This window comes from Schistocerca piceifrons, chromosome 3 (genome assembly GCF_021461385.2).
Source record: "Schistocerca piceifrons isolate TAMUIC-IGC-003096 chromosome 3, iqSchPice1.1, whole genome shotgun sequence".
In the NCBI taxonomy this organism is placed as follows: Eukaryota; Metazoa; Arthropoda; class Insecta; order Orthoptera; family Acrididae; genus Schistocerca; species Schistocerca piceifrons.
Window position 1 is genome coordinate 305,085,285 of NC_060140.1, and position 16,376 is coordinate 305,101,660.

General features: G+C 43.8%; 1 protein-coding gene across 1 annotated transcript in view; it reads right to left on the reverse strand.

The window, feature by feature from the left end:
• LOC124788613 overlaps window positions 1-16,376 on the reverse strand; it is a 189,039-nt gene that overhangs the window by 15,874 nt on the left and 156,789 nt on the right. The window lies entirely within an intron of this gene.

A 16,376-nucleotide genomic window follows, 5' to 3' on the forward strand; every position in this document is an offset into this window, starting at 1 on the left:
GCGCGGCCACCCCGGCCGGCTGTACGTTACAAAGATTGCGCTGCCAATCCATCGTGACCAGCCACGTATGCGTTTGCGTTGGTAGTTTCACTGGAGCTCATTTTTAGCAAAATGAAAAAAACCAACTTCAAGGTAGATTGAAGAGAAACTAAGCATTAAGAAAGATATACTAGTTACGAAACAGAGCTAAAACCCAGGAAGGGAAAAGTTTTCGTGTGTTTATGAAGTAGCTTCAAATAAATCGGTAGGTGTCTGGCAATGCAAATTAACGAACACTCATTCGGGACCTTGAGTATGTTACTGTATGTTTTTAAATGTAACCAGAAGTTTCCTCACTCCATAAATACAGAGATTGATCGTTGAGAGGATACGGAAGGTCTAATGACCTTTTGTCCGGAAATGCATTGTTCCATACTAGAAACCATTTATTCAATCAGACATTGTTAAAGAGATTGAGGTCTAATACGCACTGTACCATGCAGCCACAGTTGCAGTATGTGCTGAAAATGATTTCCATGTGTTTTAGCCCATGCATGTACGCGCTGTAGCATGTTTTGTCTCACACATTCACAACGGTCCGGCTGCATCCGAACAATGTCGAAGGCAGCGTGAATATGCTGCACCAGTGTCGCCACATCTGGAATGGGCTCTGCATACACGATACTTTTGAGATTGCGAAATAACTAGAAATCGTACGGGTTGAGATCCGGTGAACGAACAGGCCAAGCAATTGGACCCCTCGTCTAGTCCATCGAACAGGGAACAGACGACCGAGACGCTCCCGGACGTTAACAGCAATGTGGACTCGAGCACCATCATGTAGCAGCCACATAACTCTTCGAATCAGACGGGGAGGAAAAGTCACCCGTAAGAAACGCCGATAGTTCCGGCCTGTAGGGCGACGTGGAAGGAAGACTGGTCCCGAAATACGGTCCCATTCATCCCGGTTCACACTCTCCGGCGGCACCGATGCTGATGACTCGGTGCCACCATACCAAGGGATTCTGCATACTAACCCACAGAAGACTGTTACGAAAGTTGAAGATACCACTCCACGTAAAGGTGGTCTCACCTGTAAATAGGATGGATGATACAAATCCCATAATCGTAGTTACCTGGTGAAAAAACCACGGACAAAACTGCTCGCGATGTGGAAAGTATGTTACTAGAAAGTCCTGCAGACGCTGTAAGTGATAAGGGTAGTAACAACTGTCGTGGAGAATGTTCCACACGGTCGTCTGACTTACCCTGAGCCGGTGGGCCATCTGCCTGGTTTACTGACACGGCGGTCGCCTTCCACAATGTTAATCACATTTTCCTCCGAACATTTCGGTTACGTCCTTCACGGTTTCCTGTTTGCTGAAACGCACCTGTCTCAGACTAGCGACGAAACACTGTTGCAAACATGAATGCTGTGTTTGTTGTCGGCGGGGATAGGTCTCCAAATACAACCTTGTTTCCCGCCGCCCGTTGCCATTTGCCTTTCCGTAAGTAAACACCATGTGGGCAAGCTCTCGATTCGAATACGGAACCATTGTGTACAATGCTGTATCACAACCACTACAATGTGAGCGAGCAACAGAAGTGAAACAGACCAACATTATCTATTTCTATGGCAGAACAGGGCGCTAGGGCATGACGTATGAAGACCAGGTCTCTAGCATGGAAACATGCGATTCCGGACAAGATAATCAGACCTTTTCTTGCTCCGTCTCCTCTCATCAATCAGTACCTGGAGTTTGTACACAGTGGAAAACATCGCCCTGTATTTTAAAGAGAACAAAGATTTAGTGGAGGACAAGTATGTGGAGATTTTTTCTAAGGATTTGAGGCCATGTAGCAGTATACAGGCTGTCTAAATTTGCAACAAACATTGACTGAAATAGAAATAACTGTCCGAATGGACGTTAAAATCCTATTTCTGGTGGTATGCAATGTAGAGCAAAGAAAGCTTAGTATGAAAGAAAAACGACTTCTTTTAGAAAGGTACTTTTCAGATTAACAAAATATGAAAAACCTGCTTGATAAAATGCATTTGGGGAAGTTAGAAAAAAGCTATTTTGTCCACTTAGAATGAATTCTGCCAACAGGGTTGCCGTAGTGGTAACACAAGTTCCCACCAGATCACCGAAGTTGTGCGCTGCCAGCTTTGGCTAGCATTTGGAAGTACCACAGTCTGGTCCTGCCGAATACAGTTGGCAAGGAGGGTGCACTCAGCCCTTGTGAGACCAATTCAGGAGCTACTTGTCTGAGAAGTTGGGGCACCAATCACGAAAACTGACAACGACCAGGAGAGCAGTGTGCTGACCTCATGCCCTTCCGAATCCGCATCTGGTGACGCCTAAGGGCTGAGGATGACACGGCGGCTAATGGGTACCGTAGGGCCTGTTGGATAATGTTAGTTTTATAATTAATTCGACGAATTCGCAGTACACAGGCTGCAATAATTAAGTAAAGTTAGTATAATTGGGATCATATTTAGCTGAAACAGATTAAGACTGAAGAAAATGGTCTTCCATAATTTATCTTAGTTGCCGTATCAGTATAATAGACATCTTCAGGTCGTCAGGTGCAACCGATCTCGACTTTCAGACATGGTTTCGCTTACTAAAGAAAATATACACTGACGGAAAAAATCGCAACACCAATAAATAATTAGTGTAGAGTAATGAAATTTCGGGGATACATTTGACTAGGTAACATAATTAAGTAATTAACATTGCGATATCATAAGTTAATGTAAGCGCGAGATAAGCCACTGCAAGTGTGAAGTGCTGGCATATTAATAGACGGTGTTACAGCTAGGAAGTTGCCGTCATACAAACGTGTATGCATTGTGTTATACAAGTTCCGCAGATTAGTATGTGGGGTGGCTTTCCATGCATTTCGCACTTGGTCGGTCAGTACAGGGACTGTTATTACTGTTTGTGGATGACGCTGGAGTTGTCGTCCGCTGGTGTCTCAAATGTGCTCGATTGCAGACAGATCTGGTGATCGAGCATGCCAAGGCAACATGTCGACAGCCTGTAGAGCATGTTTGGCTACAACAGCGGTATGTGGGCGAGTGTTATCCTGTTGAAAAGCGCCCCCTGCAACGTTGTTCATGAATGGCAGCACAAAAGGCTGAAACACCAGACTGACATACAGTTTTGCAGTTAGTGCGCGTGGGGTAACGAGAAGAGTGTTCCCGCCGTCATACGAAAACGCACTCCGGACCATAATTCCAGTTGTAGGAATGTGTCTAGCACACAGGTTAGTTGTAGGCAGTCAACTGGCCTCCTTCTAACCAACATATGGACATCGCTGGCATCCTGGTGCAACAGACCTCTACACTGCCTTCTAATGAACTCTCACTTCACGCCACTGAAGCCGCAAATGGCGGTTGTTTGGGGTCGGTGGAATGCACGCTGCAGAGCATCTGGCCCGGAGCTGTCTTCGAAGTAACAGATTTATAACTTTTTAGTCACTGTGGTGCCAACTGCTGCTCAGATTGCTGCTGCAAATGCAGTGCTAAGCGCCAGTGGAATACGCCTAACAGGATGGTCGTCCCTCTCGGTAGTGCCACGTGGCTATCCAGAGCCCAGTCTCCTTGCCACCGAACAATTCCGTGTCCACCGCTGCCAAGCCTATCTGCAATATGGAAGAACGAACATGCAGATTCTCGTAGCCCAATTACACGACCTCGTTCAAACTCAGTGAGGTACTGATAATGACGCCTTTCTCGCCTTAAAGGCATTCTTGACTAACGTCAACTCGCCATGTCCAGTCTCAAAGGTAACTGCCGTTCACGAAGGTTAGAGCGTGTATTTAAAGCTAACCTGATCTGCATCGTCGTAGGAGAGCTACTAGCGTCATTCTTACGTGACTGGCGCGTAATTTGAACAGGTATCATCTGCCAGATGTAGAAACACACCTAGCAACTTTCGTTTACGTCACACGACTCCTTCTTAGTGTGGCGATTTCTTTTTCTGCCAGTGTATATTATATGTGACTATATATGGAACTATGAGTAGTATATGCAGTTAGGAGTGGCGAGTAAGTGAACTGTGTCTGGTCATATGCTACCAAGGTTAGGCATATGGACGCATGGTAACTAATTTCCATTATTTCAAGAAAGTTCATCTCTCTTTCTTTACGGATGTGAAGCAATACTTCATGTTCCACCTTGTAACTATCGCTTCTTTAAGCAGATGGTGTGCAGAGGTAGGGTCTACTTTTCTGAGTTTCCAACTTCTTTGGTGTTCTTACAGGTGGGTGTACATTCCCCTGACAGACTGGCCTATATCCAATTTGCCACCATTACAAGCAAATTTATATATTCCATTCTTTTCCAAAGTTGGACTACTGTCTTTATCATTGGGGAAAAATGTCCAACAGTGTTGTGTACATAAAAAAATTATTAAGTTCCTGGATTTAAGTTTTTTGGCTGCATCCAGTGAGACGTTTCCTAAATATGGAATTGTGCTCCATTTATTAAGTTCTTGAGGGGATGGACAGAGAATATGGTAAAGAACAGAATACACTTGCTCCCACTTTTTCTGCATTATGGAGTCCACAAAGCTAAGAGGGTAGCCATTGTTTAATGCTCTTTGTTTTGATGGATATGTATCATTGAAAGAAAGGCAGTATGTTTAAGTGTCACTGGATGTTGAGAATAGGCAGGTATTATATTACCTGTGGTGGTAGGTTTCCTATAAATCTTGGAAGTACGAATATGATCACTGATGTACATGTATAGACCTAAATATTTTTTGCAGTTACCCACAAACTCCATTTTGAATTTTATATTGTTGTGTTTTGAGGAAATTTTGAAGTTGTCTGATAGTGCCTATACATAAGCACAACACATCATCAAAATACGTAAACCAGTACCCCGCCTTGGAAAAGAGTAATTTTCCAAAACATCTGACAATAGTCGATCATTTGGGCCAGAAGAGAGTATCCAAATAATAGGTGAACAGAATTATTATACAAGTTGCATTATGAAATATTTTTCTTCATGTGTACATACGGTACGTGAGAAATGCCACACACACAGTATTTACAAAAAACTATTCACCTATGCATTGCACAGTTTCAATAGACAGTGCCACTTTGAAAACGTCCCATACTTTATACAGCTGTCCATGTGTAACAGCCATGTCATGTAAACATCAAACGCACTTGCATCACACCTATTGTCTCATCTTCAACTAAATTGTCCAAAGACAGAGGCTGTAAGCATTCCAACGATATACGAATGTCGATATACTCAGACTACCAACGTGTCAAAAATGTCATAATGTTATGAAATTAACATGTTCCTTGCATGAAGTAGGCGTTACATTGCTTTCTTCTTCATTAGTTAGTATTGATTTTGCAATTACAAACAAATTTAAACCATACAAGCCTGAATGCATGCCAACGATAAAAACAACACACACACAAATGTAGTGGAATATATAAAAAGATAATGCGTAGAGATACATGATTTACTGCAAAGATACTTCGATCTTACCGTTAACTAACAAAGTATTCAATTAACTTGAACGATAATCTCCAGTGGAAAACCGACAATAATATGTTGCAGTTCACTTGGTTCAATAGTAATACGGCCTATATCATTATAGTTTCACGTGTTTTCAAGTATCATACATTATAATGACGTACTGGAGCCAATGAAATGGAATTATAGGATAACAAAGTATGGAAACACATTGTGTAAATATCTATATTCCTTAAAAGTTAAAAGAAAGTGAGTGCATATGTAACCTTAAAGTTATAGGCTAACTGATCAATCAAAGTTTATAAAACACAATCTGCAGCCAAATACCATAAAACATTCATCATATATTTTTTCCCAAATTTGAATTACGTTGATGCACTTACCAGCCTGTAATGATATGGCATTGGATTCAGCACAGTGTATGGGCACTCGCTTTAACTATTCTGGAATGGTGTTACATGGTATGATTAAAATCTTTGGTGCATTCGTTACCCTGTGCATCTGAGTGGGACTGTAGATCATCTCCGTATTTTATATTGTTTCAAAAAATAAATTTCACGAAAAATGATGCGATGGATGTTTTGATGTTATTTGGATTAATACACTGGCATGCAGTGTTATTAAATACTTGATGCATCTGTTAGTATGAACTTGAATGGTATTAGCTTCAGTAGTTTACAGATGCAGTCACTTTCGCTTTTTAGGAATGCGAATGGCTACACAGTATTTTTGGATACCTTGATAAATTTTTCAGCCTCTATTTGCATTTCGTTAACTTCAGTATATCGTTATAATCTTTGGCGTATTAAACTATGATGATATAGATCATATTAGGACTGTATCTAATAAACTGTGAAATATTCATCGTTTGTTCGCCAATGGAGATTAGTGTTCAACTTAATTGAGTACATCGTTAATTGACTATAAGCTTAAAGTGGGTTTTCAGTAAGTCGTGCAGTTTTACACATGGTTTTTTTATAGTTTGACTAAATTTCTGTGTCTTTTTTATTATTGGTATGCATCCACACTTCTATGGTTTAATTTTATTGATGGTATTATAATAATTGAAATTGCATACTTAATATTAAATAATGAAGAAATAAATAACGACCAGTTCAACTACAGAATTTAATGACGTCTTTGACATGTTGGTAGGCTGAATACGTCTATAGTCATACATCTTTGGAATGTATAGAGCCTCTATCATAATCTCCTTGGACAATTTACTTCGAGGTGAGGGAACAGAGCTGGTGCAAGTGTACTTTATGTTTACATGTCATGACTGTTACACATAGGCAGCTGTATTATGTATGGAACATTTTAAGATGTTCATTGGTTACTGCAATTGTGCAATGCACATCTGAATACCTTTTTGTTAGTATTATGTATGTATCACTCTGTATGTAATGTATGTTCACATGAAGAACAAAGTTTTACGATGGCCCTTGTACAAAAATTGTATACATTTGTTATTTGCTTATTCTCTTTTGGCACACGTGTCGCGAGGATAGCCGCTTTCATTACCGAAAGCGATCTACAAAGTAGTACAGCTGTTTAACGTACAATACAATTTTAACCTTCAGAAAAGCTCCCCGCCGCCTCCTACTGATAATGTAATTAATTATTGTAGTATTTAAAACCGATTGTAATACACATATTGTGACAGTGGTGTCTAGTCACTGTCGAGTAGAATTTTGTTTAAACCACTGTTATTACATCGTGTTACATGGCTGTGAATGGAGCACCTCTCCTTGTAGATGGGCATTCCGCATTGATACTTCATTCACGTTGTGACCACGAGTAAGTCCAAACACAACTGCTCCTCCTTGTCATTCTGTCACGACTGCATGTCGATCCATTTTGATGTGCACTGATTCCATGCAACCGATGCTCAGAACACCTCATAGTCTTGAAGTACGTTAGTGGTGTAGGGTCACAAGACTGTCTTGAACTATCTATAGTGCCCCAAAGCGACCAACGTGCTAATTTAAGGGTTCGATTAATATTTTTCCTCTGAGCTTATCGTATTCCTTACTTTTTTTAGACATCAGTTACGGACCACAGTTACGGAAAATCTTTTTATTCGCGTTTGATTTCGGCCTGCTTCAAAACACACGGCATTTTGATAGAAAACATTTTTTCTCATGGGAACACTACGTTATCTGCCTTTTTTGGTTGCGAGTTCTTCTTAGCGAATGGTAAGACATTGTATTTGTGCAGGTTATATGACATTATCATGATTCTGAGAATATTTTTAGTGGCGTGATGTTACTCTCGTTAGTAGCTTATCGATGTACGACACTGATTTTTTGCCCCGTATTTCTGCAAGGATTATATATGGTCCGTAATGGTAATAGATACTTATTCTAGTCAGTATTTTTCACTAATGGTTATTTCCCATCGCTCTCATATACGACAAGGTTAAAGGATGTTGCAACCTGGTAGTCAAGGAAGGCAGGATTCGGTTACGATTGTGGACGGGGCAGTACTCAGTTACTACTGGTTCCCTTTTGCAAAAACACATATTTATTTTAAAACGGTAATTCCAGACTCAGCAATAAATCTAGGTATCACACGTTATTAACGAAGAAATAAACAACTGTGTAATTAATAGTGCTTTCAATGTATTACGATTTACCAAATGAGCATAAAATACAGACACAGCAAATAATGTTTTAAAAACAAACCAATTTGATCCCATTTAGAATTTTAAGGCAAGTAACCACGGTCACGGCTGAAGAACTTTAACGCCAAGAACGGCAATTATTATAAATTTAATAAACATACTCTAAAACAGCAATGCAACAGCAAAGATTAAATTAAAAAGACGGGCAACTGATCACCAGACGGGTGAGACAAAATGTTGATAAATTTGGTAGCACAATCATTTAAACCTGCTGTAAAGCCAAGAATGGCAATTATATAAAAAAAATTAGAAACATTCAATAAAACAGCAAATACAAAAACAAAACACAAGGACCAGTCACAGACGGTGCACCAGGAATCGACCTCTGAGTAAGTCCGGCAAATAACACTTTCACGGGCACTGAGATAGGCAGCCAAGAGTTGCATTCACTTCACAAGATGGTAACTCAGACTAGTGGCAGTCTAACGAATGACTAATGATAATCTTGCTGAGGCTACCTGACGTCCAATAAACCAAATGCAAAGATGTAAAAATACGTCAAAGCCTGAATCGACGGTCTGGACTCAACCCGTAAAATACTGTGCTTAGAGCACCTGGAATCAGAAAGGAATCCCTACCACCAGAGTAGAAGAATCGTCAACCAACCTACAATTCAGAAAGCTGTCAAAACTAGACGCCTCACCGGACAGCAGCAGCAAGGTGAGGAAACGTACACTGCCGTTACATACACTAACCCCCGGGGCAGGTAACTGGGGCGTTAGCGGACACGAGGCAGAAAAATATCGCTATTTGAACTTAACAAAAAGTAACAAACTGAACGAAATAAATAGTAATTAGAAGTCGAGGTAAACTAATCAAATAATCCTCCCCCCAGCACTCCACTCGCTTTGCCTCGGCAACATTAAGAGCAGCAACAGGAACCCAAGTCACTGGAGAATCGCAAGATCTTGCAATGATGGAGGTTTCTCCTCTTGGATCCATATGCACTCAAAGCGTGCATGATCCGGGTTACGCCGATGTCATGCACCCTTGTGACCACAGGCCTTCGATCTGGCAGTACATGTTCGCCGCCAGCGGTCCTGGCGTGTTCTAGCGCTGCGCAGACCTGGCTCCTCCTGAGTCCCCAACTGAACTGCCCACTGACACGACCCGGAAGAATAACGACGTCGCCCCAAAGATAGGGCCACAGTTACTACATACCTGTAACCGCCGCTGCTGCCACTAGCGGACAGGCAACGCTTGCGAAACCAAGTGGTGCCAGTCAACACGAGAAGAAGACAAACAACCGCAACCATGCCACCTAAATGGCGTCCAACAGAGAACGGATACCTACAAACAGCACCAACTCGAGCCTCAGAATGGCTCGGATGTTTATATGATTCATTTTTATAGTTTGGCATGAGTAGGTCGAGGTTTCTATCCACTTTATTTAACAGTATTTTTCTGAAATGTTTCATTATTTTTTGTTAGCTTGTAATACTTACGTACATTGTGATTCTTTGCATTAATGAGACTAATAATCTACTCTTGTTATTGGCTGAAGACACGTTATTTACGTCTTTAACTAGAAGTTATCAGCCACTTTTGTTTCATCAAACGATAATACATTGTATGTTACATGTTTTTTGACATTAAAATGATATTCAGAACATAGTTAATGTTATATATTGTATCCTTGACATTAGCTTATGTGTGTAAGGGTACTGGGTTTTCTCTCTGTGTTGATGCCAGGATTATGGCTTGTGTTATTAATCTTATGCATGCTAGTTGTTTTTATGTATTTTTCACTGATGGTTATTGCTCATCACTCCCATATTTGGCAAGATCGAATGTGTCTGAATTTATGCAGTTTTACACATGTATGTTAAGGTTACTATCCACTTTATTTATGATCACTTTTTAAAAGTAGGCTCCTCAGTTGTTTCATTACCTTTTATTAGCACATAATACTTGTAGATATTGTGTTGCTTTGTGTTGATAAGAGCCACAACTTTCTCTTGTTATTGGTTGAATACACATTATTTATACTTCTGGCTGCAAGTTATCTATGATTTGTGTACCTTAGGTCTTTTTAGCAAATAATAAGACATTGTGCTTTATGCGTTAAATGACATTATCATGCCACTAAAATATTGTTAGTTTGTTATGGTGACCGAGAGGGTTGTTTTACCATACTGAACAAGAAAAATTAGTTTTCAAACTTCCTTCAGGAAACATTAATTTTGTTATAATTTGATTTTTTTTTTATTTGACCAGCTGTGCTAGCTTCACGTTTTATTTGCAACTATATGAAAAACTGTATTCATTTGATAAGTCTATTGCCCTATGGCACTGCTTATATCGATTCTGTCAATTACTTTCCTTCATCTTTGTGGCTGTGAGTGCCTTTGTCACCCACCTCTGTGATCAGAGATATTTACTTCTGGACTACACACGCCCAGTAACTCTGTAGCTACTGAATAGGTCTCACCTTCATATTTATGAATTTTCGCTTCACTGGATATGCATAATTCTAATTAATATAGCAGTTGATGTGTTTCCATGTATAATACAGCTCAGTGCCGTGCATTTTTCAAAATCTTATTATTTCTGATCATAGATAATGCATGCGTCAAATGTGTCACGATTGAAAAACATTTTCTGTAATTGAATCTAAAAGAAATAAAGAGAGGTTTATGAATTACCACCATATAAGCGAAAAAACGAAGTGAGCCTTTATCAGATGAATTGTCATCAGAACTGGAAAATTATGGTGATTTACGGTACTGCTTGCCGTCCACAGCGTCTTTCTCGACATCAGTTTCCTCCCTCGCACAGTTTAGCAACATTTCAGGATTACTCATTGTATGTATGCTCACAGATTCATTACTGCGAATTTCCTTGCAGTACTGAGGACGGTGGCGGCACAGTTAAGCGGGGCCTCAGCCACTGAGGACGCTTATGACGCGCTGAATGACGTCAATAATGCACACAGTAGTTAATACGGCTGGCTGCATCCAGATTCGGTTGCAGGAGCGACGCGGGCAGGCAGTATATCTCCGGCGCAGTGAACATGAATTTTAATGGCTGTTACCTCCGCCGGCAGGGCGCGGATGCCGTGCTTAGCCCACTCGTTGCAACTCCACTTCAGATAATGGTCTTGCGAGCAGGTCCAGGTCACTGCATCTCAGAATGCATCGAGACGAGCTCAATTATGCCTGCCGCTCTGGAACGACAGCCGGCGCAGACGATCTAATTGATGATGTTACTTCCTGGAGTGCTTCAGGTTTTGCTATGGAGGGATCCATCTAATAAATGGAACAGATATTCCAAGCTGCAGTTATCAAAAAGAAAAGTTATCTTTGGAAAACAGAAAAGAGGTGCTGGCAGAAGAATGCTGTGACTCGTGCCAGTTTACCAGAATAAATTTTCATTCTGCAGCGGAGTGTACACTGATATGAAATTTCCTGGCAGATTAAAACTGTGTGCTGGACCAAGACTCGAACTCGGTACCTTTGCCTTTCACGGGCAAGTGCTCTATCGAGTGATATACCCAAGAACGACTCACGTTCTTACAGTTTTGGAAGATTGGAGAAAAGGTTAGTAAAGCTGTGAGGACAGGCTGTGCGGCGTGCTTGGTAGCTCAGTCGGATCTGAATGTATGCAGCGAAGAATAACGCAACTACCTACTGAGGAAGTGGTACTTCCGTCGTCGTCGTCGTCTACGACACTTACGACTACATATGCGACGGCACTTATCGCCACCGGTCACCCGACGGCTCTCGGAATCAAGTGAACAGCTGAAGGACAGTGTTCCGACCCTTCCTACACCGATTGTGACTTCAGTCACGTCCTCCGTTCCAGGGTCGTTGTACCGGCTGCACCCGTAGCCTGTATTGTTGTCAAATGTGACTCCTTGGTTGTCTACCTGGTTGTCCCGATGGCGGCCTCTCTCCCTGACCAGCGCGACTCCCTCCCGTCCTCGGGCACAGAAGGACACTTACATAAACAACGCTATCCCAAACGGCGCAAAAGGGCGCGCCGTAGGACGTCGGAACGGGACTGTCCAAATGATGCACTACCCATTGAGGAAAATCAACACTTCAGCTTCTGAGACCATGAGTGACGGCGCCGTCAGTGCGTCTGTGGAACGGCGGCCCTCAGTGGCTCTCATATCTACGGATCAGAATGTGCCTACTTATGAAGCCTGAACTGAAGAAGGAACGATACCAAACGATCTGGCGGTGTCCGCAGGCGTATAGTTACTACGACGAAGGAATCGCCGCTGGCGTGGAGTGAGGATTGTGAAGAAACAGCAAATTCCTTAAAGGAGTCCCAGCCATTAGGGGAGGCGACCTGCTGATGTCAGCTTTTGCGCAGTGAGAGGGCACTGGTAGCGCCTGCCGCCGGGTGGCACCTCACATTTACATTAGCGTCCTTCAGCTCCCCTGCAACCGATCGGGCGCAGCTCCACATGTACCCTATCGCGACACTGAATGTCAGCAGCATCCGCGCGCCTGACTAGTTTCATCACGTGAAAGAAATGAGGAGGTGCATTCCGCAGCGCTACCACGATAGGAGGATATTACTTCTATGTCCCTCAAGGCAATCTCTTTCGCCGTGGTGAGGTTGTATGTACGCGAAGGCATCCTAATTGACGACATCATGTACCTTACATTTGCCAAGGTTATAGCGTGTCATTATTGTCTATGTAGCCTCTGATACCCGGCTTCTACGTGAAAGTGCACGATGTAATGAAGAGGAGATTGACCCACTGCTTTAGGTCGACATGAACATCTCCTTGGAAAGGACTTTATCTGAGTACTCTGTCGGAAAGAACAATACCCGAATTGTAGAACGTGCCAAGACCAGTGTTCGCGATCTATCCCTGCTAGATACCTGGAAGGTACAGTGCGCAGACGACTCAGGATTCATGTTTCACACGAGCCATTCGGAAGGTCGGTTAAATGGTTCAAATGGCACTGAGCACTATGGGACTTAATTTCTGAGGTCATCAGTCCCCTAGAACTTAGAACTACTTAAACCTAACTAACCTAAGGACATCACACACATCCATGCCCGACGCAGGATTCGAACCTGCGACCGTAGCGGTCACGCGGTTGCAGACTGTAGCGCCTAGAACCGCACGGCCACTCCGGCCGACAAGGTCGGTTAGACTGCATTTATGTCTCCTGTAGTCTGGTGGATATGGCGCTCAATGTAGAGCTCCATTCGTGTCCTCTGACCACTGCGCCTATATGTGTACCCTGTTTCTTGCCAGCCAGGAGGTTTGGAGGAGTCGAGAACCATGGAAACTCGTCACAGCATGTGCAGGATCCTGATTGTTGCCAATGTATCAGTGAGACGTCGACGACATGCGGACGACGTCTGCGATCCTAAACATCAATAGTGAACTGGTGGCTAGAATGCTCAAAATCGATGCTGCGTCGTACATTCATCGTTTTAGAGCAGGGAGGTTACCGCTTGGGACCTTGACGGGGAGCCCCCTTCTCTGGAAGTGCAAACTGAACGCAGGAAGTTTAAAGTGAAGCTACTAGCGATTACTCGCCGGAAACTACAGGAGGCTGCGGTGCGTGCCCGCGAACCACATGCGGTGTGGTGAGAGAATCCTTCCATACATTATATTGTGCACGATCGCAAACACCGTAGACTAAACTTAGTCCCCGAAATCGTCGATCACAGAGCGCAGCGAGTCACCTGCCAAGTGGACATAGTCGACAGCTTCGTCGAACATTATCGCCGAGTCTGCTGTATCGGCGATGAGGCCTTTCTGGACTTTGATCCTATTAACTTCCCACGTTTGAGGAGGGGGTTACACTATGTGGTCAAAAGTACCCGGACACCCCCAAATATATTAGGTGCACTGTGCTGCCACATACTGCCTGGTACTTCACATCAGTGACCTGAATAGCCATTAGACATCGTGAGAGACCAGAAACTTACGGACTTCAAACGTGGTTAGGTGATTGTGTGTCACTTGCGTCATACGTCCGTAGGCGAGATTTATACACTTCTAAACATCCATAGGTCCAGAGTTTCGATGTGATAGTGAAGTGGAAATGTGAAGGAACACTTACAGAACAAAAGCGTACAGGCCGACCTCGTGTGTCCACTGACAGAGTCCGACGACAGTTGAAGAGGTTCGTAATGTGTAATAGGCACACATCTATCCAGACCATCACACATAAATTCCAAATGGCATCAGGATGCACTGCAAATGCAATGACAGTTAGGTGGGAGGTGAGGAAACTTGGATTTTATGGTCGAGCGGCTGCTCATAAGCCACGCATCACGCCGATAAATGGCAAACGACGCCTCGCGTGGTGTAAAGAGAGTAAACATTGGACGATTGAGCTCTGGAGAAACGTTGTGTGGGGTGACGAATCACGGTACAGAATGTGGCGATCCGACGGCAGGGTGTGGGTATGGCGAATGGCCGGTGAACGTCATCTGCCAGCGTGTGTAATGCCAACAGTAAAATTCGGTGGCGATGGTGTTATGGTGTGATCGTGTTTTACATGGGGCTGACTTGCACCCCTTGTTGTTTTGCGTGGCACTATTACAGCACAGGCCTACATTGATGTTTGAAGCAACATCTTGCTTCCCACTGTTGAAGAGCAATTCGGCGATGGCGACTGCATCTTTCAACAAGATCGAGCACCTGTTCATAATGCACGGCCTGTGTCGGAATGGTTACACGACAATAACATCTCTGTAATGGACTTTTTAGCCACAGCAGACGCTGCAGACTCTGAACCAAGCACGCTTCACCATCATCCCTCAAGGATGGACGGATGCCATTATAGAATGGACTGTCCTGCACAGAGCCCTAACCTGAATCCTGCAGGAGACCTTTGCGTTGTTTCTGAACGCCGACTTCGTGCCAGGCCTCACCTACCGACATCGATACCTCTCCTCAGTCAGGAATGGGCTGCCATCCCCCAAGAAACCTTTCAGCACCCGACTGAACGTATCCTTGCGGAAGTGGAATCTGCTATCAAGGCTAAGGGTGGGCCAACACCACACTGAATTCCAGCATTACCGATGAGGACGCCACGAACTTTGAAGTCATTTTCAGCCAGGCGTTCACATACTTTTGATCACATAATGTAAATTGATGGAATCTTTCACGTCCGAGGACGTCGCTACCGCTATCTTCGGGAGTGCGTGTGCAAATCGCAAGGCATCAACGGACTCCCTACGGATTTTATCCCACGTTTTATTGTGGCCTACATGATGGATGGAGATGTATAAAGAACTGATCCGATCTGCCGCTGCGATTCGCCAAGCTTTTGTCGAGTGCATTATTGTTTCCGTTCATAAACCAACACCGGAAGTAAGACGGTCCACTACCGACCTATCACCTTATTTATAACTGATAACAAGATTTTGGCGGGGTTATTGGCGACGCGCTGCTGACTCTTCTTATCACGTGTCCTCCCCACCGACCAAATTACGCCCAGTGGCATGATCAACGTCCTGACATCCACTGGAGACACTTGTGACGTCACGGCGCTGGCAGAGGGGTGGAGGCTTCGTGCGGCGACTCTTCAGCAGCGTGTTCGTTGTTCCGCGTGTGGAGGGTGCGATTCCGATCCATTGGTCGGTCCGGCAAGCTGCTCCTATCCATGTACCTTTGTACAGTGCAGTTTCCGACACTCACAGGTCTCCTGATGGCGCGGTTGTCTGGACTGGACTTATGATGTCACGCATACGCAGACGACCTCTTGCTGCTGGTGCGTTGTAGGTAAGTCGTGGCACAGATCCTCGATACCATCACGGCTCATAAGAGGGCGGCTGGAAATGAGATGAATGTGTGCAAATACACGGTGTTGTTTATTGGTCGTGGGCATCCCATGGAAGGTCTGACGCCCCCACCCTGTGTCCAACGTCTCTAGCTTCGGATTACCCTCACACTGTCAACCCGCTGTACAGCGGCGGTCAACTTTCGTCACGTTTTGAGGATTGCCGTATGATGATCAGTGGCAACTCCCTACGCTGCCTCGACCCTTTGCAGTGTGTTGCCAACCTGAATGCCTATGACATCCAGAATGGCTTATGTTGCGCAGGTTTTGCCAATGCCGATTATGATAGGACGTTATGTTTAAGGGGCATTCATTTTCTGACGGCCAGGTCAGGACGTGCTTGGTCTTACGAACGTACGCTATCGTTCGGCGGCACTTTAGGTGACCACGTTGTACAAACCATGGTGTGGTGTCGAGGCCTCCATTACGCACCATTTAC